Source organism: Eumetopias jubatus, unplaced genomic scaffold (genome assembly GCF_037043125.1).
Source record: "Eumetopias jubatus isolate StellerSeaLion01/CBP00866 unplaced genomic scaffold, mEumJub1_p1.0 scaffold_226, whole genome shotgun sequence".
In the NCBI taxonomy this organism is placed as follows: Eukaryota; Metazoa; Chordata; class Mammalia; order Carnivora; family Otariidae; genus Eumetopias; species Eumetopias jubatus.
The window spans coordinates 113,696-129,566 of record NW_028275032.1 but is presented as its reverse complement, the minus strand read 5'-3'; the positions used below and the strand labels follow the sequence as shown (position 1 = coordinate 129,566).

Genomic DNA, 15,871 nt, shown 5'->3' with positions numbered 1-15,871 from the left:
GCCATTGTATTGCCTGTAAGGTGACTGTTACTGTATATTGTCTGTGTTCCTTTCTGGTCTATGTTACTTTTAGGCTCTCTCTTTGCTTAGAGGACCCGTTTCAATATTTCTTGTAGGGCTGGTTTTGTGTTTGCAAATTCTTTTAGTTTTTGTTTGTTCTGTAAGTTTTTTATCTCTCCTTCTAGTTTCAGTGACAGCCTGGCTGGATATAGTATTCTTGGCTACATATTTTTCTCGTTTAGTGCTCTGAATATATCATGTCAGTCATTTCTGGCCTGCCAGGTCTCTGTGGATAGGTCTGTTGCCAATCTAATGTTTCTACCATTGTAGGTTACAGACCTCTTCTCCTGAGCTGCTTTCAGGATTTTCTCTTTGTCTCTGAGACTCGTAAATTTTACTATTAGATGTCGGGGGTGTTGACCCATTTTTATTGATTTTGAGGGGGGTTCTCTGTGCCTCCTGGAGTTTGATGTCTGTGTCCTTCCCCAAATTAGGGAAGTTCTCTGCTATAATTTGCTCCAGTATACCTTCTGCCCCTCTCTTTCTTCTTCTTCTGGGATCCCAATTATTCTAATATTGTTTCATCTTATGGTATCACTTATCTCTCGAGTTCTGCCCTTGTGATCCAGCAGTTGTTTATCTCTCTTTTTCTCAGCTTCTTTATTTTCCACCATTTGGTCTTCTATATCACTAATTCTCTCTTCTGCCTCATTTATCCTAGCAGTTGGAGCCTCCATTTTTGACTGCACTTCATGAATAGCCTTTTTGATTTCGACTTGGTTAGATTTTAGTTCCTTTATTTCTCCAGAAAGGGTTTCTCTAGTATCTTCCATGCTTTTTTCAAGCCCAGCTAGTATCTTTAAAATCATCATTCTGAACTCTAGTTCCGACATCATACTACTGTCTGTATTGATTAGGTCCCTGGCAGTCAGTACTGCCTCTTGTTCTTTTTTTTGAGGTGAGTTTTTCCGTCTTGTCATTTGTCCAGAGCAGAATAGATGGATGAGAGAACAAAATGCTAACAGGGTAACAATGACCCCCCAAAAATATACACCAAACAAATCAGATGAGACCTGAAACTGGGGGGGTGGGGGGAAGAAAGGGAAAGAAAGAAAAAAAAATGATCAAATATGATCAGGCTGGTGAATAGATCAGTGCCACACACTAGATTTTGGGTGCATTTTGGTCTGTTAAAAGAAAGTGCCTCCCAAAATTTTAAAGAAAGAAAAACTTATATATGTACAAAAATATGGGTAAATACATTGAAGGGATGGAATATGATTGTAAAGATGAAAATTATAAGAGATTTTACAAAAGGAATTGATAAGAAAAGAAGTTGGTTGAAAAAAGAAAGAAGAGAAATTTAAAAAAAAAGGGAGAGAATGTGATCAGGCAGGAGAGTAGAACAAAGCCATACACTAGAGATTTAGGGTATATTTTGGTCTGTTAGAAGAAACTGTATCCCAAAATTTTAAGGAGAGAAGTATATATATCAAAAATAAGGTTAACTACAATGAAGGGATAGAATATGACACTAAAATTGAAAAATAAAAAATATTTTTAAAGAAGGGATTGATAAGATGTTGAAAAAGGGAAAAAGAAAATTTCAAAAAAAAAGAAAAAGAAAATTAAAAAAATTAACTTTGAAAGACTAAAGAATCATGGGAAAAAAAGCCATGAAGTCTATGTGCAGTATTCCCCTAGCGCTGGCGTTCTGCCGTTCTCATTGATCAGCAAACTTGGTCTTGGCTGGCTGTTCTTGCTGATCTTCTGGGGGAGGGGCCTGTTGCTGTGGTTCCCAAATGTCTTTGCGGAGGCGGAATTGCCCCGCCCTTGTCCGCCCTTGTCCGTCCGGGCTAAGCAAGCTGCTCGGGTTTGCTCTCGGGAGCTTTTGTTCTCTGCAAGCTCTCGGTACAGCTTTGGAGGACGAGAGTGAAAATGGCAGCCTCCCAATCCGTGCCCCGGAGGAGCAGAGAACTCGGGGCCCCGCTCCTCAGTCCTCCCCCAGAGAAAAGCTGTCGCTCCCGTCTCCCCGGTCTCCGGCCGCACTCCGTGCTCACCCAGCCTGTGACCGAGCATTTCTGTCTCTGGCACCCGACCCCCGTGTGGAGTCTCCAAACCCAGCAGATCCCTGCGCGCTCCCACGCCGCTCCTCCCGGGGGAGGAAGTGGAGTCTCCCTGGCTCTGCCGCTTGTTGGGTCCCTGCTGGAGGAGCAGTGGCCCAACTGGGCCGCAGATCAGTTTATGGCAACCCCGAGCTGAGAGCCCGTGCCTCGGCTCCGTCTCTGCAGCCGGTTTCCCCGCTCCGATACCTGGGAGCTCTGCCGCACTCAGGCTCCCCCGGTCTTTCTGTGACCCCGAGGGTCCTGCGACCACACTGTCCCGCGAGGGTTCCACTCCCCGCTTAGCCCCTGGAGCGATGTTCCTCAGCGGAGCCGACTTCTAAAAGTTCCGATTTTGTGCTCCGTGGCTCTATCACCTGCCAGAAACGGCTGACGGAGGCCCCCTTCCCTCCGTCTTTCTTCCCAAATATCGCCTCAGATTCACTTCTCCAAATGTCCCACTTTCCAGAAAGTGGCCGCTTTTCTGTTCCGAGAGTTGCTGCTATTGTTTTCTTCGATCTCCTGTTGAGTTCGTAGGTGTTCAGAATGGTTTGATCCCTATCCAGCTGAATTCTTGGGACCGGGTGAAATTTAGGTCTCCTACTCCTCTGCCATCTTGCTCCTCCCCTATCTGGAAATTTTAAGGAGGATGAGATAATTTACATAATTTGGGATCATGAAGTTGCTGTGCCTGGATACAAAGGGATTGCTGTAATCTCTGGAGATGTTGCATTTAAGGTCTACTTCTTAGAAACTTTGAGAACTTGAAAATAATTATTGAACAGCTTCATTACCCTTTCTTTCAATTCTGTATCAAACTTCTAGCAAAGCAACTGGTATCCAAACTATCTTTGAAGCTCTTCAGGAGGAGCCACAAGGCCAACTTCCTGATTGGCAAGAGTGGTGACACCCAACCACAGGAATTAGTGGAACTTATAGCCTTGTAAAAATTTTTGAAAAGAAAAGGTCCAAAGTGGGGGCAATACACAATGACTTCCAGAACAAAGGAGAGTGGGGGGGGGGACAGTGCTGGCTGGGAAAGCAAGAAAGCCTGCAATTTAGTGGATGTGTGTTGGACTTGACAGTTCTTTTGGGAGACTTGGTTGAGAACTTAGTTTTGGAGTTTGGAACGATCTCAGAGACTGCGAGAAAAACACAGGGAGGAGAGGGAGGGAAGTGCAGCCAGAGGCATTAGGGAATTCATACAAGCTGCCTTCATGTTCCCTGGACCCTCTTTGTATTGTTTCATCACAACCCCTGAGTGGGGACCTCCTTTGGGAGAGACTGTTTCCTAATTAAACTGAGATTCAAAGACCCAGGGCATTCACTGGGAAATGTCCCAAGGAAACAGTCTTGAAATAAATACTGGTACATGTTCTAGTCTCCTGTTCTCACCTGGGATTGGCCCTTTATTTCTTCCAAAGGAAAAAATCCTATTTCTAGGAATTTCAAGATATCCTGGTCAATTAATACATCTATATATTCATTTTCTCTGTCCTAAATGACTCTTATGGTTGATTGGTACAATTAGGAGCAGATCCTTGACCTGGGTAGTGAGCGTTTAGTATGGGATTGTGGAATTCAGAAGGAGGAGGCACATGGATCCTGGTCCTGCCCTCTGGAAGCTTTTAGACCGTTAAGGACTTCAAGTGACAAACACAGAACACCAACAGACAGAAAGGGAAAATTATTTCAGCTGAGCATCAAGATTTGTAAGTCCTGACAGGAGGCAAAGAAGGTTGGAGATGGGGATCAGTCAGGAAGTTTTAGGAAAGGCTTCCTAGACAGGGGGGCAGGATGTAGAATAAGGTTGAGAAGATCTAGAGGGTCAAGACAGGACAGAAAGGAGTGAGGAGGGCATCCCTGGCAGGGCAGGTACTTACCCAGGCCAAAGGCTCATCCCAGGAAGGGTAAGTCAGGATGTAAGGAGCTGAGTTAGGAAGGAGGTGATGTATCTGAAGGTAGGGGGAGAATTAGGGCAAGGCTCTGACACCTGGGTCAGAGTCTGGACTGAATAGAAACCGTTGGAATCATCTCAGATTATTTCATGGAGAAAAGCCCTTTCTGAACATAGCATTTGAGGACGATGTTTGTCTGTGTTGTTATAAGCTGGGTTTGTGGAAGGCATTCTCAGGATTCCCAATCATGGGTTTGCTTTCTCTTCCGTGCATTTGGTTGTTCACTTGTTTGTACTGCCTCCTTCTGTTGGACTCATAAAATATGATTATTTAATTCCCAGGTGTTTTGTTCTTCAGGTTGCTTCTCTGGCGTATTCATACTTAGGCTGTAGGCCCATTTTCCCTCATCTTCAGTAAAAGTGAGAAGAGCACAAGGACCACCGTGCACAACACAGTTCAGGGAAACAGAAATTATCAAAAGCATTAGCCTTCTCCAATCCTGCCATTCAGCTGGTCCTCCTTTGGGATTCCTGCTTAGGGTCACTGTATGGACTTCAGAAGACTGTATGACATTTTTTTTTTTTTTTTGAGGTGACCAACCTCAGAGGGGTCTGTGATTCAACAAATGTGAAGAACTACTGTTGTACTCTTTGTTGGGAGGTAGGTGGCTGGGCATGGTTCCCCAGAGAGAGAAACATGGTACCAGCATCCTTAGTGCCAACTACAGGAGCCTCCAAGGACAGTTGAAGGGGCTGAAAGAGAGAGAGGAATTGGGAAAAGGGAAGTGGGTTCAGCGGGAACCAGTAGGAGGGGTGCCCCATCTTCCCTTGTTCTGAACTCTCTTTCTAGCAGGTATTCCTTCTTTGTCTTCTCCATATTCTGACAATTACAGGATTCCACTTCCCCTTCAGTTTAAATCTACTGAATGCCTGCCATATATCAGGCTCTGTACCAGGTCCACTCACAGCATTATCTCCTGCAATTCCTGTGTTGAAGCTGCAGTGAGAGCACAGAGTGGAGTCAGTCCCTCCCTCTGTCATTGTGTGTTCGCACCATTGCTTCCTGTCAGGCCCCTTTTCAGTGCATTTTATTATCCCCTTTCATTCTTATCTCTATTCTCATATCCTCCTCACTGGCGGCATTTGCTTTAGTGTATTTAACAAATGCTCTTCCAGCCCATGCTCTATATGTGTATTTAGATATATTCCTCCATTCCACAAATACAGTGCTACATGTCAGGCACAGTTGTAGATGCGGGGAATATAGTCAGGAGCCAAACAGTTTAAAAAGTCCTGCTTTCAAGAAGCTTATATTCTTATACAGTGAGATATAATGAACAAATAAGTAAAACATACCATACCTTAATTAGTGACAAGTGCTATGGAATAATGAAGGGCTGGGGATAAGGTCTGTTGTGCATGGTTAGGAGTAGATTGCAGTTATTACGTGGGGTGAATCAGGAAGGCCATGCTTTAAACATTCTATTTCACCAAATACAGTGAAGGGAAGAACCATGTGGATATCTGGGTGAGAAGTGGACAGCCAGTGCAAAGGCCCTGAGGTAGGGTCTTGCCTGGTAAGTTAGGAGGCCAGAATATTTAGGAGGCCACTGACAGAGAGAAATGTGTGGGAAGAGACAGAAACAGAAGGCCGAGAAGTAGCTGGATCAGTGACAAATACTGTAGGACTCTGTAGGCCATTGTAAATGCAGACCTTGGCTTTACTCTGAATGAAAACGCAACAGAAAAAGGTTTTCAGCAGAGGAATAATATGACATTTTTAATAGATGCATGTGAATCCTTCACAAATGTACAGTGTCTTCTGACTGTGTTTTTAAAGGTACATGAATGGCATTGTTCTGTACACCTCATGCTGCTTTTACTTTTCCTACTTGTTACTATTTCTGAGATCTACCCGAGTTGCTCTCTGTAAATGTACTTTATTATCTCTGACTGCCGTGTCATATTTCATTGTGCACACACGGCACGTTTTACTTATATGTTCCTCCAGGAACAGACACCGGCACAGCTCCCACTTCCTGCCTCCATAGACAGTCCTGTGAGGAACGTGCTCACATGGGCTCCTTATGGACTCAGGAGAGAGTCTCCTTGGGGTGTGCACCTCGGAGAGGGATCGCAGGGAGGGTGTGTGCGTTCTTAATTCCACTGAGATTGTGCCTCAGGATGGTGCCGCAGTGACGCTCCCACCAGCAGTGTGGGATTGTTTGTATCTCCTCACTGAATTCTCATGCTGATCCAGTGAGGGGGGTCAGGTGAGGTCCTTGTGGGTGAGGAGACTGAGGCTTAGAGAGAGTGAGCCAGTTGCCCAAGTTCATGTAGTCACATGGAAGGGCCAGGGCTCACATCCAGCATTTCTGACATAATGGTCGTTGCTCTTACCTCTATAGTACCCAGCACTGCCTGTTCCAGAAATAAGATGAGGCATATGCAGGCAAAGAGACTCTTATTATTATTATTATTGGTTTTGTTATTATTACTATTATTATTGCATTTTTTGATGTCTGGTCTAACTCAGTAAGCCTATGACCTGTCATAACTCACACCCAATGTGTTTAGCACTAGGAGATGACACTAGAGGAGCAAGTCTAAGTCAGATTATGAAGGAAGGAGAGTGGGGAACCCCTGAAGGGTTTAAAGCCTAAGGGTGGGTGGGGGACACCTCAATCACATACATAGCTAAGAATTGACCATCCTTTTCTATCCTGAGTGAGTCGGTAAATCATAACACTGGAACTAGTGAGTGGCAAATAGGGAGTCTAGATGGATTTGTAGACAGAAGGTCTGACCCGTAAGTCAAAGATTCCTTTTGACAATGTATAGAGAAGACTTTCCCATTATTTTCTTGTTTTTTTATTTCAATTTTTTATTTAAGTTCTACTTAGTTAACATATATGGTAATATTGATTATTGATTTCAAGACTAGAATTTAGTGATTCATTACTTATATATAACACCCAGTCCTCATCACAAGTGCCCTCCTTAATACCCATTACCCTTTTACCCCATACCTGCCTACCTCCCTCCATTAGCCCTCAGTGGGTTCTGTATAAGACTTTTCAACTTTGACTTGATCTTTCTGTCCTTAAAAACCTCTGTAAACATTTCCTAAAATTCCTCAAAACCAAAGCCTGAATAGGGGGGACAGTGGGGACTATCTCACTTTGTTTTCTCTGTGCTTCAGAGTCCTTTTCTGGGCATTTCTGTGAATTGTTCATCCAAAGCCTTGATCTCCTCCTGGGAACTGATCATTTGAATAGCAGTAGGGGAGGAGGGGAAAAGAGAAACCACATGTGGGATTCATTCATTAAGAATATGTATTTAACATATTCGGCAATGTTTTGAGTGAGTTAAAAATAATTCCTTGTGAAAAATTAATAGGGAGTTAAAAGTGAATATCTTAATACAAGCTCAGAGAGCAGGGCAGATTCTCCAGGCCCCTGGCAGCGGACATCCCAGATGGCGCAGGGTGAGTGTGGAGCACAGTGTGGCCAGTGAGGAGACTGTCTGCAGAAGTGCGCTCACCTTCTCTCCTGGAGCCCAGAGACGGAAGAACAGAAGGAATTGTTTAGGTTGTGAGCTACTGAGCTAGGTGACTTATTTCTTTTCTCCCTATCCATCACACTTCACAGCTGTGGATATAAAAACTGTAATTAATTTTTGTCTGGCTGCTCTGGGTGAGGTTTATTAAATGTCAGAATTCAGAGAATTGTCAAAATGTCAAAAAGACTACTTTCCTGGCTCCTCTCCCTTCTCAGTCAGGGACCCTGGGTTGGCTGCTGCCCCCATTTCTCCAGTGTTTCCTTCCCAGGCAGCCTGGTCCTCTCCTTCTTGCAGGTGGTTATGGAGTCCCTGCCCCTTTCTCTCTCCTCCCCTCTGTTCACAGCGCGCCTGTGGGCCTAGGTGGGGAAAGCGAAAGGGTGGCCATTAGCACAGCTGAATGGATGATGCAGACTGAGGAGAAAAGGGGCCACAGTGCCATCTGACCTTGACTACCTGATGTAGGGGCTATGGGTTTATGACTGGGGGTCCAAACTTACATTTTAACCTTAGATGTTATTTTCAAAATGGGTCTGTAATTGCAACGAGGCTGACCAGTCCATGAATTAATCTGTCATAACTCACCCAAGCGCCACTCACACGTCCCATGTGAGAATTACTCTCCAGCAATTCATGCCCTGTTGTGTCTTATAGCTTAATGAGTACATGACACTACCTGAGTTAGATGAACCCAAGTTGGAATATATCAAGTGGTATGTTAAAAAGCAGAATGTTGGGAGCCATTGGCCCCTTTACTGGAGGGAAGGCAATATCGATTTTCCTCTGATGTCTTTGGTGTCAGTTTCTAAGATATTTGTGCTGCAACAACTTCTGAGCTTTAGTTGCTTGGTTGAACACCATTGTTCAGTAAATATTTATTGTTTACGTAGGGATTATGGAGGGATAGCACATAACAGAAAAAAAGATGAAACAGTAGATTTGAAGCCTGAGCAACAGAACTTGGCAGCCCCAACCCAACTCAGCTTAACTCAGCCTCATTGAACCTGATCCCAGACTCTCCACTCCTGGGCTTGCTACAGATCTCTGATCCTAGAATCCTCTTCACTTCCAGCTAGAATGCTGTGTCAGGTCCTTCGCAGAATTGGTCAAAAGCTGGTACGCAGACGAAAGTTGGAGGAAGACATGAATGAGATGGCCCCTGCCAGAAGACTGACCACTCTGGATTTAGTGGCACTGGGTGTGGGCTGCACAGTGGGAGTAGGTGTGTTTGTCCTGGCTGGTGAGGTGGTTAGAGATATAACAGGACCGTCCATTGTGATCTGTTTGTTGGTAGCCAGCCTATCTTCTATATTGGCTGGGCTGTGCTATGCAGAGTTTGGTGTCCAGGTTCCCTATGCTGGCTCTTCATATCTCTACACTTATGTCACTATGGGTGAACTCTGGGCTTTCATCACTGGCTGGAACCTTATCATCTTCTTTGTTGCTCATACAGCCACTGTGGCCCAGGTTTGGACCTTAGCTTTTGACAATCTGCTTGGGAAGCAGATCTCTCAGACCCTGCATGAGAGCATCTCACCGAATATTCTCCAGGTCCTTGGAGAAATTCTAGGCTTCATTGTTGTGGGCCTTATGTTGTTGCTCATGGAATTGCTGACACTGAGGAATAGGTGGATTTTCCTGGTTTCCAAAGTGTTCACATTGGTGAAAGTTTTGGTTCTCAGTTTTGTTATCATGTCTGGCTTCATGAAGGGGGACCTGCACAACTGGAAGCTCACAGAAGAGGACTACGTAAAGACTGGACTCAATGACACCTCTAGCGTGGGGCCTCTGGGCTCTGGTGGATTCGTGCCTTTTGGCTTCAAGGGGATTCTCCGTGGAGTAGCTATCTGTTTCTATGCATTTATTGGTTTCAGCATTATTATTACCAGAGTTGAAGAAGTCCAGAATCCTGAGCGTTCCATCCCCATGGGAATTGTGATTTCACTGCTCATCTGCTTTTTGGTGTATTTTGGTGTCTCTGCGGCACTTACACTCATGGTGCCTTACTACCTGCTTCGACCTGGGAGCACCTTGCCTGAGGCATTTCTCCATATTGGCTGGACAACTGCCTACTATATTGTAACTTTTGTATTCCTCTGTAGTCTTTCTGTCAGCCTCTTTGGCTTTGTGTTCCCCATTCGTAATCTGATATACATGATGGCACAGGATGGCCTCCTGTTCCCTGTCCTTGCCAGAATCCAAACCAGCACGTACATGCCCAATGTGTCCACTATAATCTTGGGCATTATCATAGGAATCATGGCATTCTTCTTTGGACTCACTGATCTTCTGGATCTCATGTCAGTTGGGGCCCTGCTAGCTTACTCCCTGATGGCTCTTTGTGTTCTCATCCTCAGGTATCAGCCTGAGAGGAGGACTGGGGTAAAAGAAGTACAGGTGCAAGAGGGGAACGGACCTGCTGCTGAGGCGCTGACTCTACAGGGACTATTCTTTCCAGGCAGCCCCACCCCCACTCCACTCTCTGGCCGGGTTGTCGTTGTTTGCTCCTCACTGCTGGTTCTGCTGCTGACTCTTCTCTGCCTGGTGCTGACCCAGTGGCCGGGTCTGCTCTCTGGAGACCCAGCGCCAATCACAGCGGTTGTGCTGCTCCTGGTGCTCATCACTGGGATCACTGGGGTCATATGGAGACAGCCACAGAGCTCCACTCCTCTTCACTTTAAGGTCCCTGCTGTGCCTCTCCTCCCACTCCTGAGCATCTTTGTGAATGTTTGCCTTATGATGCAGATGACAGCTGGAACCTGGCTGAGATTTGGTGTCTGGATGCTGATTGGGTTTGCTCTCTACTTCGGGTATGGGATCCAGCACAGCTTGGTCCCTTCACCCCACTTCAGTTAGGTCCAAAACTGTAGACTCAGCAGTGAACTCAGCAGTGCCAGTCTGTATTTGGGTTGACATTATCACACCTGAATGTAGTCTGACCCCCTGCAATAACGGAGTACTTTTGAGCACATGGAAAGCTTGGCTTCCCATGGGTAGCTGGTGGGAGAACACTAATACAGCTCTGTATTTATTGTGAAATGAAGGATGTGTCTTTGCTCTTTCTCCCCCTATTTTTTTTGTCTACTTTTCAATTGTGTCTGTGCTGCATACTGGGTTTTAAAAAGTTATTATTAAAAGAAACTAGAAAAAGTGTTTTTGTTTTCTTTCAGTTAATATTCAGTAGTGGAAATACTGGATTTTTTCTCTACAACCTCATCAACAGTTGCTATTTCTTGCCTTTTTATTTTAACATTCGGTCAGGTGTAAAATGATATCTCAGGGTAGTTCTAATATACATTTCCTGATGAATAGTGATGCTGACCATTTTTCATGTGTCTGTTAGCCATCTGGTATGTCTTCTTTGGAAAATGTTTATTCAAGCCCTCTGTCCAGTTTTTATTGGATTAGTTGGTTTTTTTTGGTGTTGAGTTGTATAGTTCTTTATATACTTTGGATAGTAACACTTTTTTAGATATATCAAGTGTCCTGTGGTTAAGTTGATGCTGGATAAAAAAAGAAACCCAACAAAAAAGTGAAAGCGGCTGAGCTGGGTATGCTCGTTGCTGTCTCTTTAACTCACTAATCAAAGTCACAGTGAAGGGGGATGTGAAGACAGAGGCCAGGAATACTACTCTGCTCAGTGGTGCTCAAATTTCAGCAGGTGCCACCTCACCTGGAGAGCTTGTGAAAACAGATTGCTGGGCCCCACCCCCAGCCTTTGGAGTTCAGTAGGTCAGCGTGGCGCCCAGAACTTGTACTTCTAACAAGTTCCCAGGTAAGGCGGATATGCTGGTCCAGGGAACACAATTGAAAACCAAAGCTCCAGCTGACGACCTTGAGAATGTAAAGATTAAGTGAAGGAAACAAAGGTGCGCTTTGCACATTTACTTTCATTTAATGAGACATTTAGATTAAAATACCATCCATTAATCCTTTCCCAGTGGGGAAATCAGAGTGAATCATTTCACAATGTATGTGTATATCAAATTACCACAATGTACTCATTAAATATCTTATAATTTTATATGTCAGTTATACCTCAATAAAGCTGAAATTTTAAAAATGAAATATCACGGTTATCTATGTATCTTTATTTTCTTTATGATTGTAAATCATAGGTAAGGAGTGTGCCTTGTTTACTGCTGAGAGCATCCAGCTGGGGCCAGGCACATAATGAGCATTTAATAAATTCATGTTCAATTGAATTGAGCCTTACACATTTCACTGGTACTGAAAATTCTCCTTCCTTTCAGGCTAGGGCTATGTTATTCCTTTAAAACTATCTTCTGGGGAACTTCCTTGACAAACAGCATTTCTCTCCATCCAGAACTAAATCTAGAGCTGCCTCTAGACCTGTACCGAGCTATTGCCAAGTTTTGCCTTTGTGTGGCGTTGCCTGAGTTCTGGTGACTGTCCTGTCTGTTCCATCAGAGTGGAATCTTGCTCAAAGCAAGGAGTAGGTTCTCTCCTTCCTCTAGACCCAACATTAAGAACAGTGTTGTTCATTCAAAGAGCAACGGGAAAAATACAGACCTGGGGCAGAAGAATACCTGACATGACCTCTACTGGCCCTGCTCCATCTCTTCCCACGGAATATGGGGAGGGGCCAGAAGTAGTGAAATTGATAGAAGGCCCAACTTGCTCTGACTCCAGGGAACCCCAGAAGGTTAAGACTGGCTCCAGTGTGGGCACGACAAGCATCTTTCTTGATGCAGTCTATGGTTGGAATAGAAGGGCCGGTGTTTTTTCTGTTGTATTTATGCATGGGGCCTGCCCTAGGAGGGAGGGCTAGGAAGCTACTTTCTTACTCGCGGAATTTCTTATTTTCCCAACAGGGAGTAGGTGACTCCAAGGAAGCCTGATAGAGGCAGGATTACTCATATGTTTACATGCTCCTTTAGTTGCTTCTTTGAAGGACTGGTGCAAAAACCTTGTGAGAGCATCTAAGATATCTTGGTAAGAGAGAACGTACACCCCAAGTGGGGAGGGAAATGGACTGACATAGAAGGAATTAATAACTGGATAGGGATTAAGGCATCATTACTTTGGAAGGAAACGTGTGCACAGAAACTGAGAAAGAGGTATTAGTCAAGGGACACTTCCTGGAGGAGGATGCTTGTGGCGCGATTGGGGAAATAAAAGAGAGGTGAGTTGGAAGAGAAATGGGACAGTAATTCTAGGCATATGGACCTTTAAGAGTCCTGAAAGAATGAGACTCTTGTGAGGGATGTGTTTTTTCACATTTGAAGGGAATTTATGAGCCAGGTTTGTATTGTGTATTGTGCCATGGAATGAGATTCCTGAATCAAGAAGGGATGAGATGTGATTCTCACAGCCATCTGGAGGATAGACAGACAGAAGGATGTGGACAGATAGACTCTTCCTGGGAGACATTGTAGAAATGCAAATCCATTGTAGCAACTGCTGTATCATCTAGATCCTTGCTCTAGCAGCATGGGTGTTACCTGGGAGCTTGTAGAAATGCAAATCCTTAGGACCCAACCCAGACCTACTGAATCAGAATCTGCATTTTTAGCAGGCTCCCAAGTGATTTGTATGTTCTTTCATGTTTGAGAAGCACTGGCCTGAGGTGATCAATGATAGGTGTCTGGCCTCAGAGGGACACTATGGAAGGTCTGAAAACTTTGGAATTCGGAGTACAAGAGGATGAGCCTCGGCTGGGGGAGTTGAATTTGGGGAAGAGGGAGAAGTATGGGCATTGGCTTCCTTCTTGTCTCCAGGCCTCCCATACTGCTCACTATGGCAGGTTTTGGCACTCTGCCCACTTTGGGACACTGCCTGTTGTGCCCTCCCAGGAGCCTACTTGGTCTTCAAAGGCTCCCCTGGGACAAGAGTTTCATGGTTGGAGACTGCTGCCCATTCTCTTACCCCTTCTTCATATGATGGCCTTAAAGGGACTGGGGAGGTCATAATAGTCATGCCCCGACTCAGGGTTGTACTGTCCCCTAATCAAATGAGTGATAATGTGATGATACTAATTGAGGAGGCTCTGGAGGTTGGGGGATTGAAGTAGGAGTTCCTTAGTATCTGTCCTGGAAATTAGGATACTTTCATCTTTCAAAAGCTTTAAGGAGAGACCAGATGACTGCATGAGCAGTTATACACTGACAGGGACCAAATTAATGCTTTTTAAGGGATCTTTTAATGATTCTTCATGGGTTGATAATGAACTATATAATTCCAGAGACCTGGAGTGATAGGCAGTGGAACAATGTTACCAGGTGGACATTTGAGAATTTTCTTACACTTTTGATGTAGTTAGATGTTAGATGATGTAGGTTAGTGTACCTGTTCCCCAATCAGAATGAGTGATAAAGACAGGCCAATATTGAAGGAAAACAGATTGAGATTCTGAGATTAGCAAGGTAATGGGGGACATGGGAGGGTGCAGGCTCTCTGGCTGTGCGCATGGCTGTCTCACTTGGCTGTGGAATGCCTCAGATGGGCTCCTGCCCAGAAACAGGGAAATGTACACAATGAGCTCTCAAAATCTTTGTTATCCCAAGAAATCTCTAGTCAACTTGTTAAGTGAAAGAGTGGGGTGGACGTGTGGTGTATATAAGGTGGTGAAGCATAGGGATGATGAATGACAAAAGAAAAAACATTAGAGCATTGAAATCAGCTAAAAATTGTAATCGGGTCTCAGATTTAGGAGAATAAGTTGCATGTTAGGGCTTAAAGAAGAATTTTAGGTTTCCATCTTTCCATGTATTTATATTATCTCATGGATGAGATTTAAAAAACCTCCTAAGGGAATAGAACATCTCTTTTATATATTACTTCTTTATATCTCCAATGCCCACAGAGTGGTGATGAAAATAATAGCTACCATTTACTGAGTACTATGCCTTCTGCTTTGTTCCAAGCACTTTACAAAATCACCTATTTAATACAAAAGTTGTAGGAGTTGAGTATCGTTATGCTCACTTTACAAAAGCTGAAACTGAGGCTCAGAGAGGTGCAAAGTGCAGTGAAGTAATTTGTGCCAAGTGAATACTGAAGCTAAGATTTGTACCAAGTTTGAGCAAAGCTCGTGCTGGTAACCCCTCCCTGAGCTGTTCTCTGCACAGAGTAGCCACTCAGTGAGGGATAGATGATCATTGAAACTTGATGGCATAGAGGTAATTGAAAGACAATGGATAATTCCAAATAGTGAATAATGAATAAACAATTTCTATTGTTTGGGGCATGTAGTCAGAGTCACACTTAGTGACACATGCAAGCTTATACTCAGACATTCTCTCACCTTCACTGTGCCCCACCCTGCAGTCAGGAGCTTGGAAAGGGGAGAGGCTGGATGTATTATACTGATAAAGCACCTCATTGAAAGTCATGTGTGTGTGCCAGATATATGGACATATGTCATTGAAGTTCAGTGGAAATAAGCACCAAGGAATGGGGTACATTTTCCTTGGTAGGTCTATAAATATGACTGTGTTTGTTAGGTATGATGTGTGTGCCTGTGTGTGTGTGTGTGTGTGTGTGTGTGTGTGTGTGTGTGTGTGTGTGTGCGCATGCACAAATCCTGAAGGAGTTCAGGCAGCTATAAGAAACTAGCTGCCTTCCTTCCTTGGCCCTGGTTTGTGTGTTTATACTAAATCCTGTTATTAACTTTTCATCTACTTTCAAGGGAACCTCAGTGAGTTTCTTTCTGGGAAGTTCATGGCTAAGAGGCTGGGCTGCTTTGGAGCCCCTATAAATCTGCTATGGTCAGGAGAGGTTTTCAGAGAAACAGCGGCCAAAAAACAATCCCCTCTTGACTTTTCTTTCTAGCCTAATACATAGCCACCCTTGTATGTACACCACCCATGTAACCACCTCCCCTCTCCTAGAACTCCCTGATGAAAAGTACTAAAAGAAGCTATTTTATTTACATCTTCGCTTTCAAATGGGACTTTCTATTTGAGCCATCCCGGAAAGAGGAGAATTAAAAGTTATATTAATTAAGGAATGTGGATTGAGATTGTGAGAAATGGGTGATTTGTGAAACTAACTTCATAGAAAGCAACGAGCTTTGACAGAAGTAAGGATGGTAAGAGGAGCTGAATGTCTCTGTTTCCTTCTTTAGAAAACCTGAAGCAAAGCTCCTGGAAGCAGGAGGCAGGATGACCTGAACATGGTTGGAAGGCAGACAAAGCACAGGAACTCCTTCCTCCACCTTCCAATGCCAGTGCTTGGGAGACTGTTTTATGAGGGATTTTTATGACAAACTTTACATCTGACATTTAATAGCCTCTCTTGTCCAGTGAAGGAGGAAATATAGATATTTATTGACATATAGTGTCTAAAGAGC

General features: G+C 44.2%; 1 long non-coding RNA gene and 1 pseudogene across 2 annotated transcripts in view; both read left to right on the top strand.

Annotated features, from left to right (window-relative positions):
• Positions 1-15,871, top strand: part of LOC148161309 (uncharacterized) — a 63,624-nt gene that overhangs the window by 9,120 nt on the left and 38,633 nt on the right. The gene's annotated exons all lie outside the window — the stretch shown is intronic.
• Positions 8,635-10,427, top strand: LOC148161311 (cationic amino acid transporter 3 pseudogene; annotated as a pseudogene).